The sequence below is a fragment of the Callospermophilus lateralis genome, chromosome 13, assembly GCF_048772815.1.
Source record: "Callospermophilus lateralis isolate mCalLat2 chromosome 13, mCalLat2.hap1, whole genome shotgun sequence".
Taxonomy (NCBI): Eukaryota; Metazoa; Chordata; class Mammalia; order Rodentia; family Sciuridae; genus Callospermophilus; species Callospermophilus lateralis.
Genome location: NC_135317.1, coordinates 12,637,276 through 12,649,302, shown reverse-complemented (window position 1 = coordinate 12,649,302; position 12,027 = coordinate 12,637,276). Strand labels below are relative to the sequence as shown.

Below are 12,027 nucleotides of genomic sequence, written 5' to 3'. Positions count from 1 at the left end.
TGTGTATTCAATTGTATATTAGACCCCTGCTGTCCACCTCTGGTGCCTGCTACTTTGGAGTTCTCGCAGGGATTCCTGGGGAGTTCGTGTTGGTTGGGGAAGTGCCGGAGGAGGGATTTCCTGTTGGTGTATGGTGTGGCGTTTGCAGGAGTTTGTAAATTTTGTTCCTGCTTGAATAGCTCCTGATTTGTGCCCAGCCAGACTGCGGCACTCCCCCATGGTGCTTGTGGGGCCCTTGGGAGGGGACTGGGTCATGGGGGTGATCAGTGCCCCAAGAGACCCTACCAGCATGTGAAGGATTGATGAGACCATATCTTCTGTGAGCCAGGCATGGGATCTGCTAGCACCTTGATCTTTGACTTCAGTCTCCAGAACTGTGAGAGAGAAACTTCTTGTTTTTAGGGAGCCCAGTTTGTTACTTTGCTAAGGCACTGGAGGACTGAGACACTGTCTGTTATAGCTGTGTATTTCCCACACCTTATGGGTTAATCAAAGGACAATAGGTATTGTTGAGTTTGCTGCCAAACTTTTTTTTTTTTTTTCTCGTATTGGGGAATGAACCCAGTGGTGCTTAAGCACTGAGCTACATCCCCACCGCATTTTATTTTTTATTTAGAGACAGGTTCTCACTAAGTTGCTTAGGGCCTCACTAAGTTTCTGAGGCTGGCTTTGAACTTGCAACCCTCTGCCTCAGCCTCTGGAGTTGCTGGGAATACAGGCATGTGCCACCATGCTGGTGCAAGCTCTTTATTTTAATTTTTTTTTTTTTTTTTTTTTTAGTTGTTGATCAACCTTTATTTTATTTAAAAATTTTTATTTTTTAAAAATTTGTTGTACTTAGTTGTACATAAATGGAGCACACATTTCAATTCTCCGGTCGTATATAATGTAGCATTGCACCATTCGTGCAATCATACATGTACCTAAGGTAATGAAGTCCATCTTATTCCATCACCTTTCTTACCCCTTAGCCCCTCCCACCTTCCCCTTTGCCCAATCCAAACTTCCTCCGTTCTTCTCATGCCCCCCCCCCCCCATCATAGATCAGCATCCACTAATCAGAGAAAACATTCGGCCTTTAGTTTTGGGGGATTGGCTTACTTCGCTTAGCATGATATTCTCTACCTCCATCCACTTACCTGCAAATGCCATAATCTTATTCTTTTTAATGCTGAATAATATTCCACTGTGTATATATACCACAGTTTCTTTATCCATTTATCTATTGATGGGCACCTAGGTTGGTTCCACAGTTTAGTTATTGTGAGTTGAGCTACTATAAACACTACTGTGACTGCATCACTATAGTATGCTAATTTTAAGTCCTATGGGTGTAGATTGAGGAATGGGGTAGCTGGGTCAAATAGTGGTTCCATTCCAAGTTTTCTAAGGAATCTCCATACTGCTTTCCAAAGTGGTTGCACCAATTTGCAGTTCTACCAGCAATGTCTGAGTGTACCTTTCCCCCACATCCTCGCCAGCATTTATGGCTTGTATTCTTGATGATTGCCATTCTGACTAGGGTGAGATGAAATCTAAGAGTAGGTTTGATTTTCATTTCTCTAATTACTAAAGATGTTGAACATTTTTTTTATATATTTGTTGATTACTTATATATCTTCTTCTGAGAAGTGTCTGCAAGCTCTTTTTTAAAGGATCGCTGATGGTGCAGAGCATGCTTGTCCTTGGGAGCCAGGCCCTGGTGGCTTGAGAGCAGGCCAGGTTGAGGGCATAGTTGCTGGCAGGCTATGTGAGGGTCAGGTGCAGGCTGCAGTTCACAGGTGGTGCCTTGCTTTAAGAAGGCAGGGATGTGGAGGCGGCCAAGGCGCCTGTCTTGTGAAGGTGTTCTTTCTAGTGCCTGGGCTCAGCCTGGGTGCAGGGATTTGTTTGGGGTTCCAGTGCTGCATCTGACTTTGCTCCAGCGTTGCCCTCCCTGGCCTGGGTCATGGCAGCAGTGGCCTGGGTACCCTCACCCCCTGCGACCTCCAGATCGAGTGTTGCTGCTTCCTTAGGCTGGAGTTTGGGTCTGTGCCAGCAGCAGGGCTGCTGCTGCCAGCTCACCAGCCCCCTCCTCCACGCAGACATTGATGCTTGAGAATATGGTGACGGTGTGTGGCTTGCCAGAGCATTGTGTTAGGGTCCTTTCTAACACTGGGCGTTCCTTCAGTGTCTTGTCACCTGTGGGAAACAGCAGGGCTGTTCTCGTGGCGTTGGAAGACTCCTCCTGGGCCGTGTACTTGGTGTCTGGCGCCGTTTTCTGAAGTGGTGGTGAGCTCAGAATACACAGGGTGTTCTGGGAAGTGCAGAACTACTCCTGGCTGGCCCCTTGCTCCTGTCTTGTGAGTTCCAGACCTAGCTTTCCTGCCTTTCTGCGCCTTCCTTTGTGTCTGCAACCTTCACCCTTGGCTTAAACCTGCCTTGACCTCTGCAAGGGCAGCCAGGACTGCACCCTAGTGAATGGGAACAGCTTGGGAGTGGCCAGGGGAGCCACAGGCTTTCTCAACAGTGGAACCCTCAGGGATGCAGCCATTGTGCCCTGCTTGTTCTGATTGATTCTGGTCTGGTTAGCCCATTCAGCCCCAGGTTTTCAATTCTGTGACTCTTTTTCAATGAACTCGACACAGGTGCATTAGAATGGGTTGGAAATCATAGTCAAGAGGTGATGTTGGTATTGATTGGTATTAGTGCTGAAATTGTATTCACATTGTTACATAATTGTGGTACATATCATACAATTATGTTCTATAGCCTATATTTAATTTGTGCACATGTTTCACATCTGGACAGTGGGAAAGAATGGGCTGATGTTTGGTGTACTGGTCCCGTCTGATCCTCTGTGCTAGCATTTCAGTGATGATTTCCATCTGTTCTTAATGAAACTAGTTTTTTTTTTTCTTTTGAAATTTTAAGGGAATAAAAGCTCAATCTTCATGTACTGTCCAGAATCAGACTTTCCCTTTATATTGAACATGGAAGACAACTGTCATTCTCTGCACGGTGCCCAGGCTGTGGCCGTAAGGTGGCGCCTTGACTGAAGTTGGCGTGCAGTCCTGTGCAGATGGTGGTGTCCTTGGCTGGCCTCGATGCCCCTCCTGGAGCAGGGAGTCATGCAGAGTGAGTCTGGGGACACTGCAGACTGAAGGAAGTTGGAGCCCGAGCCTTAGCAGCAGGCCCCTGGCACAGAGAACCATGGGCTTCCGGGTTCCACCTTATGGAGGCACCCAGGAAGGCCATCTCTTCTTGCCGGGTCTTCAGTGGCCACCAGGGACTGGGAGCTTTACGCTTTCTCTGACCTCTGGCTTAGTTTCTTGTCATTTAGTCAGGCCCTGTATGCTCCCTGACTGGAACTCGGAGGAGTCAGGGTACATGATAATGCAGGAGGGGGTGGCAGGGAGACAGAGCTTCAAGCCTCTCCTGGTCCCCACTAGGGCGCATGCTGGCTGCAGGGAACAGTTGCAGAGTCTGCCTCCTGGGTGGTGTGAGAGTGGCAGAGGTCCTGGGGTGGCAGGAAGCACCTCCAGGACTGGCTTGTGTGGACCTTGAGGCTTTTCCTCACTGTGGCTCTGCTTGGTTTCTCCCTAGTGCGGTGAATTCAGGGAACAGAATTTAAAGGTGGTTAGGTGGCTCCAGATGACTCAGAGGCCAGACTGGGCCCAAGGAGGAGTGTGTTCACTTCAGGAGGCGAGGGTCCCCTGGGTGATGGTGGTAGGAAGAGTGGGCTCTGCTGGCTTGCTGGAGAGCCAGGGAGGTAGGGGGATCAGCCTGTAGGAGCACTGAACTGAGGATGAGGACAGGTGCATAGCCTAGGGTGTGTGTCAAGCCTGTGCTCACCACCCTGGTAAAGGCAGGAACACCCTGGTAAAGGCTCCCCAAGTCCCCCAGCCCCCCTGCTCCTCAGCGGCCTCCCAGCACAGCCAGCACCCAGTTCTTAGCCCTGCCTTCTCCTTTTCCCTCTTTCTGTGTTATCAGCTAAGTGGCAGGGTCCTGTTAGGCAGGTCCCCTTTAGGGGGTGGGGCTGAAGGAGTGAGGTCATGGGAAGGCCAGGGTGGGGGAAGGGGGTAGCTGGAGAGGCTGGAGAGGCTGTTCTGGAGGCTGCTTTGGCTGCCCTGTGGGAGTGGGCTGAGGCCCTACCTGCCCTGTGGGTGTGAAGCTTGGTTGGTGCTGGTTCCATCCAGAGGAGTCTGCCCATGGGGCGCTCCAGACCAGAAGGCCCTGTGTGAGGGGTGTGAGGCCAGAGGGTAGCCCCCAGGATCTGCTCTGAGGATTTTGCTTGCTTGACACAATGTTTTAAGTGGGTGTCTTTATTTTGTCTTACTCATTGCAGAGAATTTTTATCTTCCCATCTGGTCCAGTGGCATGTTGGGAAGTCCTTGCCTCTCTGCTGACTTCCGAGGTGCCTAGCAGTATACTATGGTCTGTCCAATGTTTGTCCCATCATTTGAATGAAGCCGTAATAGACCATAGAATGCCCTGGAGACAGTGACTCTAGGATGGACCCCGAGTCCCTTCTGCTGTAGAAGGCTCGCTTCTTGGTGAGGTGTGGTCTCCAGGTGCAGCCTCAAAGGGAGCTCACCTTTAGGGATCCCTGTGGCATCTCCCCAGTGGTGTTCAGCCTGGATCCTGGCAGGCAGGCAGGTGCTCTCAAGGCGCTCTCCTATTTGGGCTAGTGTTTGACTTTGGACTTGAAAGGGCACCTCCTTGCTGCCCTCAGTGTTGTGGAGTCTGGTGAAGGCTGGTGAGGTGGCTCTCACCATGCTGGGCCAGGCCAAGAGTGGCTTTCTCACTCCCCGTTGTTGAGTCACACAGCAGAGCAAAGTGTTTCCATTGTTTTCCTCCCATGAACATGGGGACAAAATGCCCCAAAGCCTTGAAGAGATGGTGCTGGTCCTTGTTTAGGCCTGGTCTTGTGTTTAGTTTCCCAGGGCTCCTTAAGGGAGGTTGGAAAGGTTCTGACAACAATTTTTTTTTTTTTTTTTTTTTTTAGTTCTAGAAAACTTACCAATCCATTGAGTTCTGGGTAACTGTGCACTGTCCACATCCCTTTCTTTGACTTTAGGTTTTCCTTAGTTCTCTAGCCCTAGGGTAAGGGTTCAGGCTGCCGGTCAGTCAGCTCTTGTTTTCACCTATCAACCAGCTATTTTTATTTAAAGCCAGTAGACAGTGTACAAAGGAACATTCTTTTTAAAGAAGTGAGCATTTTAGGCATTCACAGTTGTGGCCCCGAGTTAAGAACCCTTGGAACGCGAGTGGCAGGTGGCCCACCGGCTGCACCAGCTCAGACTTGTTCACCTCTGGAGATGCAAGAGCCACTGTGTTGGAGAGAGTGCTGCTCGTGACTTGGTGACTGCTATCTGTGCAGCTTCCCGTTTTAATTCTGACAGTAAGCGTCTGCCAATGTCTGCTAAATATTCCTCCGGCTTGCAGAGGGCCTCAAGTATGCGTGGCTGTCAGAGCTGGTGATTTTTGCCCCTCCCCTCCCCTCCCCTCCCCTCCACAGTGGTTCATGTTCAGCAGGAAGTCAGTGGGAGCTGGTCTTTCAGCAGTGATGGGGCAGAGGCCTGGGAGAAGCAGTCTGGGAGTGGCCCACTCAGCATGGCCCTTGGGGGCTGGAGCTGCTGCAGTCTTAACTGTGGTTTTGTTTCCTTAAGCAAGAGTCATATAGTATCTTAATGAATTAAAGATTAGAAGTGCCTTTAGTTCTTTGTGGGCCAGGTGGGTGAGTGGTGAAGTGGCTGATGCCCTTCTCTGGTGGGCTGGCCGGCGGGTGTTGGGGGGGGGGTTGGTTGGCACAAGGGCTGAGGTGCATTTCCCTCCTGTGACTAGCTGCCACGTCTCTCTGGTTCTCTTAGATTGTTCTGCTCTGGCCCTAGCAGGGGACCCAGAGACCTAAGAGAGCCGTGTCTATCTGGAGGCCCAAGGAGGGAGTTCCAGGTCCACACAATATAGGCCAAGGGGCTCCGTGGCCATGCCATTCAGGGCCAGAGGTCAGGCGGAGGCTGCTGAATGGGGCAACTGGCCCGGGAGCCCTACTGCCCACCGGGGTAGACCAGGGTAGCGTTGGCCACGTGGTAGAGAGCCATTGTGGGAAGAGAGCATAACCTTGGTCAGCAGCCAACCCCATGGGGTAGACTACAGCCCCAGCCAACCTGGGTGTGTGTGTGTGTGTGTGTGTGTGTGTGTGTGTGTGTGTATGTGTGTGTGTGTGTGTGTGTAAACCTCTGCTCAGAAGTACAGACAGGTGCGTGGTGTTCAGTTTGGTGGGCAGGTGAAGAATCACACTGAGATGTTTATACCCGGCTGTTGCTGATTTTAAGTCTTTCCATTCACACGTTTTTCTTGTCTCCCCACGCCGTCTGGGCCGATGTCCTCAGGTGGATTGAGCACCCTGCAGTCCTCCTGGGTGGATGGCCTTCCAGAAGCACCCACTAGAGATGAAGAATGGAGTATGACTCTCTGGCCTCCCCCTGCCAGAGCTCCACTGGCCAAGGCTGAACATCTTTTGTGGACAGTGCAAGGACTGGCCAGGCACAGCCCTTCTGCTCGCGGTTTTCTGTGCTCTCTGTAGGTGGGTTTCAGCTCTCTTCTAGGGCACCCTGTCCAGCTGGCTTCCTTTGTCCAGTGCATGTTGGTGAAGTCACAATTGGTTGTGGCGACCCTGGGGGCTGTGGGCTGGAGATGTCCCCACTAACTGCAGACTGCACTTTCTTTGTGGTGGGGCAGACTCAGGAGGAATGCTGGGAGGCGCTGTCAGTGTGTGGCCCTGCTATGGGCTAGGCTCAGGTGGTGTGTGTGCAGGCCAGGGTCCTCCTCTGAAGTGGGACAGTGGGGCTGAATTTGCATCTGATATCTACACCACCATGTCTTTGCTCTGTCCCCTCCTTTTCCAGAAGACAGTGTGCGCAGAGTCCGACTGCCTTTGTCCCCGCAGGCTTCAGTGGTGTGTCTTGCTGAGTTTCGTTTCCCCCTTTCTCCTCTACCTTCAAGGTTTGGTTTGTTGTTTTCTTCAAACTCAAGTGGTTTATGAGCTAAGTTGAGTTTTATTACCATCACTGTCCCTTGGTGACACACGCCTTTTGGAGGCATGCAGCAATTGTTAAAGGAGTTCTTGAGATAGACTGCATGGTGGCTGCCTGGGAGGCCTCAGGGCGAGGGGGGCTGGGCGTGTCTGCTGTGTGCCCCTCAGGTGTCCAGGGATCTTGCTGCCTGAGTGGAGTGGAGGACAGGAGAGTGGACTCACAGGCCGGGCAGAAGGCGTGGCTGGAGAAGAGAGGTGCGTGGCCACAGGTGTGGGGATTTGCTTCTCTCGGTCCCAGTGGTGTAAGCATGTCACTTCATGAACAGGAGCTCGCACCGAATTGCATATCGCTGCTCAGAATTTCTTTTCAGTGCTGGAAAGTGCTGGAGCCCAGGGCCTTGGCCAGGCAAGTGCTCGCCACGGAGCTATGTGGCCAGCCCCCAAAACGTGGATCCCAAGTTGCACATGGTAAATAAAGTCCTCGATGGCTCCGAGGGAGAGAGAGAGACCTCAGTGGAAAGCACCGAGCCAGGGATCTAGTGGCATGCCAGTCTCTGCTCCTCACTGTGCTGAGCACATTGTAGAACTCAGTGTCCCACCCTCAGCTCTCCAGCTATTTTGATTCCCTGGCCAACTCCACAGGCATGAGCGCCGAGATTGCAGAAGGTCGGCTCCTGCGAGGTGGAGGCCAGCAGGTCTCCCTGGGTGAGTGACTGGCAAAAGTTGGTGATTCATCGAGAAGTCTCAGCCTGCGTAGCGAGTCGTGGACATGTCCCAGAAGCAGCAGGGGAGCAGTGTAGTGAGTTGGCTGGGGAGGTGACACTGTATGATTGCAGGGTTACGCAGTCAGTTGGCCATCTGTAGGAGACTGATGGAGACCTAGGTGTCCCAACAGGCTCACCATTTCCCCTGAGACTTCCGTGAGTATGTTTTGCCCAGTGGGGAGAGGGGACTTGGCTCGCTTGCTGCCTGGCGTCACAACACATCTGCTCACCTGCGTCCTTGATCCTGCAAGTGCCTCTCCATACTCCTCCTCCTCATTGCTCCTGGGAGTTGCCATCAAAGTGTTCCCTTCAGTGGTGTCTGAGATGTTTCAGTCCCAAGCCTGTTTTAAACCCTTAAAAACTACTGGGAACACCAAAGAGTTGTTTTATGTGAATTTTGTCAGATCATGTTAGAATTGAAAAGCTAGTGATTTTAGAAATCATTACTCAACTTAATTTTAAAGTGAAAGTAATATGCTCATTAGGTATTAACATGAATACTTGCATGTGCCCAAGCAGAAGCACTTGAGAGGCTTGCTGTATCAGGTGCAGATCCCTTGTGCCTGGCTCTTAGAAGCAGCTGGGTGCTGGGCTGTGCCTCTGTGTCTGACTGTGGTGTGTGGTCTTGTTTGCCATCCTGTCTAAGAGAACCCTGCCTTGCCTGATCTGTAGTGGGGAAGGAGGGAGGTTTTAACTTCTTTTCAGATACTTGGGTCTTCTTGAAAGCCCCCGATAGGGGGCAGCTCCCTGAGAGGGGGTCAGGTGCAGATTCTGAAATGCTTCTATCACTCCTTGTTTTTGGCAGTGCTGGGGATAGAACTTACTTAGGGCCTCATCTGTGGGAGGCATCTACCCCTGAGCTCCATCCCCAGTCCCTCTGAGAGCCTTTAAAGCTATTTAACTGTGTGCTATGTGTTATTTTTGAAATTCATGAGATTGAAAATCATGAATTGGCCATGTGAAAAATTTTGAAAATCATGCATTGGCTATGTGGAAAATCTACCATATATCAATATATTTACTGGCAATATATTGCCAATCAGAAAATCCTTAAGTTCAGGGACATCTTGAAGGTCTCAGTGGTTAATACAGGTGTTTGGGAAGTCTGACTTTTGCATGAAAGCATGGATCTTGTTTTCCGTGAAAACAGGCTCACTGATTCCCCTGAATAAAGACAGGTGGGTATCATTCTTCAGGTGGAAGGTGGTGTTCTGTGAGGAGCAGCCCCTTGGGACGACATCGGTGTGCCACACCAGGGCTCACTGGGTGGCCCTTGTGATGTTCCAAGGCCAAGGCTGTCTACCCAGGCCAGGCAGTGAGATGGCCTTTGCTGTCTTCAGTTGTAGCAGTGTGGAATGAGACCTGGCAGGTTGGCAGGCACACTGTCCTGCTTGGAAGGGCTCCTTGTCCCCTGTCACTGCCTGCTTTATGCTGGGGTGCTGGCGTTTTTACCTGCTGTTGCTTTAGCCTGTTTGAGTTATTGTGAAATGAGTTTGACCATAGATCCAGTCCACGAGTCTTGAGGATCCGAGGATCCATGGTTCATGCCTTTCAAGGGCCACTGCTGTGCAGTGCATAGGAAAGATGCCCAATGAACTAGATGGTCCTGGGGCTAGTCCAGTATCCCAGAGTGGGTCCAGGGCCTGGGTGTGTGCTATAGGTCTCCATGACCTCCAGAGCCCTGCATTGGCACTTCACTGCTAAGGCTTGGGTGCTCAGGGCCCCTGTGGCTGAGGAAGGAAGGCCGTGGACATGGGGGTGGCTTCATGGTCAGCAAGTCCGGCCACGATGCACAGAGCACACAGGCCCTGGCCAGATGCCTTCTTCAATCTTGGGTTCCCAGCCTCCAGAACCAAGAGCCAGACAACCCTCTGTTTTTAGATTACAGGGTCTGTGGCATTCTATCATAGCACACAGCATAGAGTGAGTGTGAGTTGGGTGTGAGCGTCACTGCAGCGTGGAGCCTGCTGGAATGCCTGCCTGTGCCCTGCACACCTGAAGCAGTAAGTCTTGAGCCACCTAGGTGGTTAGTGGGCAGCAGGCAGAAAGGCAGTGTTTTTAAGAGCTGGCTTCGTGTTATGAATATGCAGACTCAGGGTCAACTCTCCTGGTATTATAAACATGATACACTGGGAAATGTGGGGCCCGCCCTCCCGTGCCACTCCTGGGACCCACTGTTCTCTCCAGGTTCCCAGTCCTATGTCTGTGTCCTTGTACCCGTGAGGTTGGTGCCAGCTGTATGGTCGTACTCCAGGAACATGGCTGCCACTGGAGCTGTGCAGGCCAGGGCAGCTGGCGGTGCCTGCATGGCTGCAGCACCCAGAGTCCAGGACCTTGGCTGGTACAGAGTGCTGTGGCTGCTCCTGGCCTCCTGTGTGTCCTGTCTGGGGTGGTTGGAGAAGGGCTGCCTAGAGGGATTCCTCTCTGCTCTTCTTCAAGAGAAGCCTTTGGTGGAAGTGAGGGCTGTGACTTTATCTTTGTGTCCAGTTCTATCTTAAGGCTTTCAGGATGGCTATTTGCAGAGAGTTGACGTCCCCTGCTGTATTTCCAGTTGCATTTCCTGAGTAACTGCAGGAGGGGAGATCAGGTGGAGGAGGTAGATATGAGCCCTGTGCTGCCCTTTCATAGGAATTCCTGTGCTGGGCGTGGTGGCAGGGATGGGCTTGTCTGGGTAGGGAAGTGAGCTGTCCCTGCTGGGCTGCATCTGCTGTCATGGACAGGACAGGAGGGACTGGGGTGTTTTTGTGTCTTTCTGATTAAGCTCCCTTGGTTGCTGATGTGCCACTGTGGCCCGCCTGTCCAGGGCAAGGATGTCGGAGCTCTGTGGCAGGAAGGCAGTGGGAGCTGTGCCTGCAGCATACTGTGCAAAGATGCAGGCTGACTGTAGGTCCCCAGCAGGTTCTCAGCCTGAAGACTTGTTCCCCTGAGGTGTTCCTGGGCTGACTGGTGAAGCCATCAAGTCCTTGATGCCTCCTGTGGGTTTTTTTTTTTTTTTTTTTGGTATCGAGTATTAAACCCAGGGGCACTCGACCACTGAGCCACATCCCCAGCCTTTTTTTGTATTTTATTTAGATGCAGGGTCTCACTGAGTTGCTTAGCAGCCTCACTTTTGCTGAGACTGGCTTTGAGCTTGTGATCCTCCGCCTCAGCCTCCTGAGTCCCTGGGATTACAGGGGTGCAGCACTGTGCCCGGTTCCTCCTGTGGTTTTGAAGTGCTCCAGTGCCGGTGTCTTGCCTGGAGTTCTGCAAGTAGACATTATTTCTACAGATTGGAGACAGCCCTTCACAGTCTTGCCTGTCCTGGGGCCCATCCTCTGGGTTGTGAAGGTGTACTATGGTCCCCTGCTTTTGTAGAGGGCTGGCCTGTGCTATGCATGGTGCCCCAGCTGGCATGCTACCTCCTGCCCCTCAGGACTGAGGCCTGCTGCCAAGTGAGTCTGCCACCAGCCTCCCTCCTTGTGCCCTGTGGTGGTCACCTGTCTCTCACTCTGCAATCACAGTGCTTTGGGTGTTGGGCCCTTGGATTCTTTTTGGAGTGGGACGAAGTTTTGGAGGGAGGAGGAGGAGGACAATAGAAGGAAATTTTTCTTCAGTTGGTTCCCTTCCCTTTCTGCAGTAGCAGAGTGAACTCAGTGGATAGTGTTGGTGGACAGTTCTCCATGGGTCTGGTGTTGGTGAGGATGTGGCAGAGCTGTGCCTCCTAATTGCAGTGGACACTCATGTGGGTGGGGGGCAATTGTGCTTTCATGAAACTTCAGTGGGTCAGTAGGTTCTGTGTTTTTTCCCTCAAATTGCACATTGGTTTCAGAAGTCAGCCTCATTTTCCACTTTGATGGATGTGAAGCCTGCATCTTGACCCCAGAGTAAATAGCTAAATCGCCATCCTCCTGGAATGGCCTAGATGCTCGTCTGACCTGCCCTTCCTCTAGGGGGCACTCCATGTGCATCAGAGGGTACTCACCATTCCTTGTTCTCTTCTACCAGTAGCCAGCCTGCAAGAGACTGGTCTACACTGATTCGTTTTTCCTTTCTTATGGACTGCCTGGTTCTCATGGCTGCTCATGGGTCTGTATAAACAGGCAGTGAAGCACGAGTAAGAAACTCCCTCCCATTGGGTGTCAGAAAGCAGCACTCTAGGAAAGTTCCAGGTGGAGGCATCTGTACCTTTGACGGGCTCCTGCAGTCACTTGAATTGGCCTTTCTTGGTTTACTGTGGATTCTGTTAATACCTGTCCTGGAAATGGAGAA

At 51.7% G+C, this 12,027-nt stretch overlaps 1 protein-coding gene across 2 annotated transcripts in view; it reads left to right on the top strand.

Annotated features, from left to right (window-relative positions):
• Positions 1 to 12,027, top strand: part of Sipa1l2 (signal induced proliferation associated 1 like 2) — a 139,891-nt gene that overhangs the window by 23,420 nt on the left and 104,444 nt on the right. The window contains exon 1 of one of the 2 annotated variants that reach the window (XM_076872966.1): positions 6,963 to 6,984. The exons of the other annotated variant lie outside the window; for it this stretch is intronic. The gene's annotated coding sequence lies outside the window, so the exon portion shown is untranslated. Of the gene's footprint in view, positions 1 to 6,962; positions 6,985 to 12,027 lie in introns of those variants that run through there. 2 annotated transcript variants of the gene reach the window in all.